This window comes from Lactuca saligna, chromosome 8 (assembly GCF_052625555.1).
Source record: "Lactuca saligna cultivar CGN05327 chromosome 8, ASM5262555v1, whole genome shotgun sequence".
NCBI lineage: Eukaryota > Viridiplantae > Streptophyta > Magnoliopsida > Asterales > Asteraceae > Lactuca > Lactuca saligna.
This window is the reverse complement of record NC_136424.1, coordinates 144,268,739-144,274,958: the sequence shown is the minus strand read 5'-3', so window position 1 is coordinate 144,274,958 and position 6,220 is coordinate 144,268,739. Positions and strand designations below refer to the sequence as shown.

The 6,220-nt window shown below is 30.7% G+C and overlaps 1 non-coding gene across 1 annotated transcript; it reads left to right on the top strand.

Annotated features, from left to right (window-relative positions):
• The first annotated feature begins 626 nt into the window (after positions 1–626).
• On the top strand, positions 627–698 carry TRNAM-CAU (transfer RNA methionine (anticodon CAU)). The gene has a single exon. It is a non-coding gene; the product is annotated as a tRNA-Met (tRNA).
• The last annotated feature ends 5,522 nt before the right edge of the window (positions 699–6,220 follow it).

Genomic DNA, 6,220 nt, shown 5'->3' with positions numbered 1-6,220 from the left:
ATGATAGCAATTGTTGGAAAGAACATGAACTCGGGGGATTAGATAACCTTCATACTATACTAAGAAAACAAACTCAAGTAACACATGTAACCCTATTAAAGTTATATTTATACAAAACCAACGTCCATTAGAAAATCGGATTCAAAAGCTTATACACTAAGTTAAATCATATAAACACATCATAAATTAAATCCTTCAATCAACTAATCTATACCGCCCTTGAAGATTACCCAAAATTAAAGTGGACCAGAAGCATCTATAAGATCCCTAAAAATTAACTACTATATACATAAATTTGTTGTGTTGCATAATCCCTATTGGCTATTTTATCTAGCACAATATTGGTCGATTAATTTTTTAAAAGATCTAATGAAAGGTGTAAGTCAAATGACTCATAGATTTTTTTTTTTTTTTTTTTTTTTGTTTTTAAAATTGGTGCGTACACATTAAATTTGAAATAAATTAACCATTTAGATTTTAGTTCAAGTGTGGTTAATGAATCTTTGTAATTCAGTAAAGACGTTAAATGGTCATCAGCCAGGATTCTACTCTATATTGATATTGGAAACTCTTCCCTTCTTAGAATTTAGCGATCTTCGTCAAAAATTGGAGAATACAATCATCAAATCAGAGTGGCGCAGTGGAAGCGTGGTGGGCCCATAACCCACAGGTCCCAGGATCGAAACCTGGCTCTGATAATCGGAGAAGATTCTACAATTATATTTTTACGTTGTTTTTTTCACTACACAAAAAACTTTATGCCAAATCACCAAAAAATGTCCTTCGGTTAATGCAACTTTACGATAGCAACACCAAAGTTATGCTAAATTATAAAATCCATCATTCGATGCCAATAAAAAGAACAACAAAAAAAATATTAACCAAGTCGGTTTTCAATTTTTTTTTCAGAAACGCCCATATATTATTAAAACTCTCAACGGAAAATGAACAAGGTAAAATAGAGGGACAAGAAACAACAATATACAGATAAAAATAAGGACCCATAATATTGTATTACTTATCTTTCTAAAGTTCAATTTCTTTAATTGTCACTAGTATGGTATTCGTCATTTAATTTAGTTTCATTGTAATCATGTTATTCATTTTAACCTACTAAACCAATTAAAAATTTAAGTTTGGCAAAAAAATATTTGTATTGCTCTCGTGACATACATATACACATTATTTCTATTGTTAATAGTTTTTTAATTTTATTCTTTTAATTTAGAATGTTCAACTTCAACCCTTTTATTGATTTCTTGTAACTTTTTTTCAATAAAAAAGAAAAAACTTTCAGTAATTAAACTATTAATCAGGCAAGCCTATGTGGAGTTGTGTGTTCGGTGCTAGGCATCCTACGGTCATAGTGATAGGTTGTGGTGATGAGGTGACGCCTTCACAACAGTGGTTGGCGGTGGGTATTGCACTATTTTGGATGACCTAATATGAAACGAAAATGATAACATCAAACAAAACAAAAATAAAGCAAGATAGCAGTTGTTGGAAAGAACATGAACTCGGGGGATCGGATAACCTTCATACTCTACTGAGAAAACAAACTCAAGTAACACATGTAACCTAATGAAAGTTATATTTATCCAAAACCAACGTCCGTTAGAAAATCGGATTCAATAGCTTATACACTAAGTTAAATCATATAAACACATCATAAATTAAATCCTTCAATCAACTAATCTATACCGCCGTTGAATATTACCCAAATTAAAGTGGACCAATAGCATCTAAAAGATCCCTAAAAATTAATTAATATATACACAAATTTGTTGCGTTGCATAATCCCTAATGGCTATTTTATCTAGCACAATATTGGGCCATTAATTTTTTAAAAGATTTAATGAAAGGCGTATGTCAAATGACTCATAGATTTTTTTTGTTTTAAAATTGGTGCGTACACATTAAATTCGAAATAAATTAACCATTTGGATTTTAGTTCAAGTGTGGTTAATTAATCTTTGTAATTCAGTGAAGACGTTAAAAAGTCGTCAGCCAGGATTCTACTCTATGTTGATATTGGAAACTCTTCCCTTTTTAGAATTTAGAGATCTTTGTGAAAATTTGGAGAATACAATCCTCAAATCAGAGTCGCGCAGCGGAAGCGTGCTGGGCCCATAACCCACAGGTCCCAGGATCGAAACCTGGCTCTGATAATCGGTGAAGCTTCTACAATTATATTTTTACTTTGCTTTTTTCACTACAGAAAAAACTTTATGCCAAATCACCAAAAAATTGTCCTTCGGTTAATGCAACTTTACGATAGCAACACCAAAGTTATGCTAAATTATAAAATCCATCATTCGACAACAATAAAAAGAACAACAAAATAAATATTCACCAGGACAGTTTTCAAATTTTTTTTGGAAACAACTATATATAATTAAAACTCTCAACGTAAAATGAACAAGGTAAAAGAGAGGAACAAGAAACAACAATATACATACGTATATATAACGACCCATAATAATGTATTACTTATCTTTCTAAAGTTCTATTTCTTTAATTGTCACTAGTATGGTATTCGTCATTCAATTTAGTTTCATTGTAATCATGTTATTCATTTTAATCTACTAAACCAATTTAAAATTCAAGTTTGGCAAAAAATATTTGTATTACTCTCGTGACATACATATACAAATTATTTTTATTGTTATTGTTTTTAAAATTTTATTCTTTTATTATAGAATGTTCAATTTCAACCTTCTTATTTATTTCTTGTAACTTCTTTTCAATAAAAAAGATAAAACTTTCAGTAATTAAACTATTAATCAGGCAAGCCTATGTGGAATTGTGTGTTCGGTGCTAGGCGTCCTAAGGTCATAGTGATAGGTTGTGGTGATGAGGTGACGCCCATCACTATAGCGGTTGGCGGTGGGTATTACACTATTTTGGATGACCTAAGATGAAACGAAAATGATAACATCAAACAAAACAAAAATAAAGCATTATAGCAATTGTTGGAAAGAACATGAACTCGGGGGATCGGATAACCTTCATACTCTACTAAGAAAACAAACTCAAGTAACACATGTAACCCAATGAAAGTTTTATTTATACAAAACCAACGTCCATTAGAAAATCGGATTCAAAAGCTTATGCACTAAGTTAAATCATATAAACACATAATAAATTAAATCCTTCAATCAACTAATCTATAACGCCCTTGAATATTACCCAAATTAAAGTGGACCAAAAGTATCTAAAAGACGACTAAAAATCAACTAATGTATACATAAATTTGTTGCATTGCATAATCCCTAATGGTTGTTTTATCTAGCACAATATTGGTCCATTATTTGTTCAACTTCAACCCTTTTATTGATTTGTTGTAACTTTTTTTCAATAAAAATGATAAAACTTTCAGTAATTAAACTATTAATCAGGCAAGCCTATGTGGAGTTGTGTGTTCGGTGCTAGGCATCCTACGGTCATAGTGATAGGTTGTGGTGACGAGGTGATGCCCATCACTATAGCGGTTGGCGGTGGGTATTGCACTATTTATGATGACCTAAGATGAAACGAAAATGATAACATCAAAAAAAACAAAAATAAAGCATGATAGCAATTGTTGGAAAGAACATGAACTCGGGGGATTAGATAACCTTCATACTATACTAAGAAAACAAACTCAAGTAACACATGTAACCCTATTAAAGTTATATTTATACAAAACCAACATCCATTAGAAAATCGGATTCAAAAGCTTATACACTAAGTTAAATCATATAAACACATCATAAATTAAATCCTTCAATCAACTAATCTATACCGCCCTTGAAGATTACCCAAAATTAAAGTGGACCAGAAGCATCTATAAGATCCCTAAAAATTAACTACTATATACATAAATTTGTTGTGTTGCATAATCCCTATTGGCTATTTTATCTAGCACAATATTGGCCCATTAATTTTTTAAAAGATTTAATGAAAGGTGTAAGTCAAATGACTCATAGATTTTATTTATTTATTTATTTGTTTTTTTAAAAATTGGTGCGTACACATTAAATTTGAAATAAATTAACCATTTAGATTTTAGTTCAAGTGTGGTTAATGAATCTTTGTAATTCAGTAAAGACGTTAAATGGTCATCAGCCAGGATTCTACTCTATATTGATATTGGAAACTCTTCCCTTTTTAGAATTTAGCGATCTTCGACAAAAATTGGAGAATACAATCATCAAATCAGAGTGGCGCAACGGAAGCGTGGTGGGCCCATAACCCACAGGTCCCAGGATCCAAACCTGGCTCTGATAATCGGAGAAGATTCTACAATTATATTTTTACTTTGCTTTTTTCACTACACAAAAAACTTTATGCCAAATCACCAAAAAATGTCCTTCGGTTAATGCAACTTTACGATAGCAACACCAAAGTTATGCTAAATTATAAAATCCATAATTCGATGCCAATAAAAAGAACAACAAAAAAAATATTAACCAAGACGGTTTTCAATTTTTTTTTTTGGAAACGCCCATATATTATTAAAACTCTCAACGTAAAATGAACAAGGTAAAATAGAGGGACAAGAAACAACAATATACAGATAAAAAAAAGGACCCATAATATTGTATTACTTATCTTTCTAAAGTTCGATTTCTTTAATTGTCACTAGTATGGTATTCGTCATTTAATTTAGTTTCATTGTAATCATGTTATTCATTTTAACCTACTAAACCAATTAAAAATTTAAGTTTGGCAAAAAAATATTTGTATTGCTCTCGTGACATACATATACACATTATTTCTATTGTTAATAGTTTTTTAATTTTATTCTTTTAATTTAGAATGTTCAACTTCAACCCTTTTTATTGATTTCTTGTAACTTTTTTTCAATAAAAAAGAAAAAACTTTCAGTAATTAAACTATTAATCAGGCAAGCCTATGTGGAGTTGTGTGTTCGGTGCTAGGCATCCTACGGTCATAGTGATAGGTTGTGGTGATGATTTGACGCCTTCACCACAGTGGTTGGCGGTGGGTATTGCACTATTTTGGATGACCTAATATGAAACGAAAATGATAACATCAAACAAAACAAAAATAAAGCAAGATAGCAATTGTTGGAAAGAACATGAACTCGGGGGATCGGATAACCTTCATACTCTACTGAGAAAACAAACTCAAGTAACACATGTAACCTAATGAAAGTTATATTTATCCAAAACCAACGTCCGTTAGAAAATCGGATTCAATAGCTTATACACTAAGTTAAATCATATAAACACATCATAAATTAAATCCTTCAATCAACTAATCTATACCGCCGTTGAATATTACCCAAATTAAAGTGGACCAATAGCATCTAAAAGATCCCTAAAAATTAATTAATATATACACAAATTTGTTGCGTTACATAATCCCTAATGGCTATTTTATCTAGCACAATATTGGGCCATTAATTTTTTAAAATATTTAATGAAAGGCGTATGTCAAATGACTCATAGATTTTTTTTGTTTTAAAATTGGTGCGTACACATTAAATTCGAAATAAATTAACCATTTGGATTTTAGTTCAAGTGTGGTTAATTAATCTTTGTAATTCAGTGAAGACGTTAAAGAGTCGTCAGCCAGGATTCTACTCTATGTTGATATTGGAAACTCTTCCCTTTTTAGAATTTAGAGATCTTTGTGAAAATTTGGAGAATACAATCCTCAAATCAGAGTCGCGCAGCGGAAGCGTGGTGGGCCCATAACCCACAGGTCCCAGGATCGAAACCTGGCTCTGATAATCGGTGAAGCTTCTACAATTATATTTTTACTTTGCTTTTTTCACTACAGAAAAAACTTTATGCCAAATCACCAAAAAATTGTCTTTCGGTTAATGCAACTTTACGATAGCAACACCAAAGTTATGCTAAATTATAAAATCCATCATTCGACAACAATAAAAAGAACAACAAAATAAATATTCATCAAGACAGTTTTCAAATTTTTTTTGGAAACAACTATATATAATTAAAACTCTCAACGTAAAATGAACAAGGTAAAAGAGAGGAACAAGAAACAACAATATACATACATATATATAACGACCCATAATAATGTATTACTTATCTTTCTAAAGTTCTATTTCTTTAATTGTCACTAGTATGGTATTCGTCATTCAATTTAGTTTCATTGTAATCATGTTATTCATTTTAATCTACTAAACCAATTTAAAATTCAAGTTTGGCAAAAAATATTTGTATTACTCTCGTGACATACATAT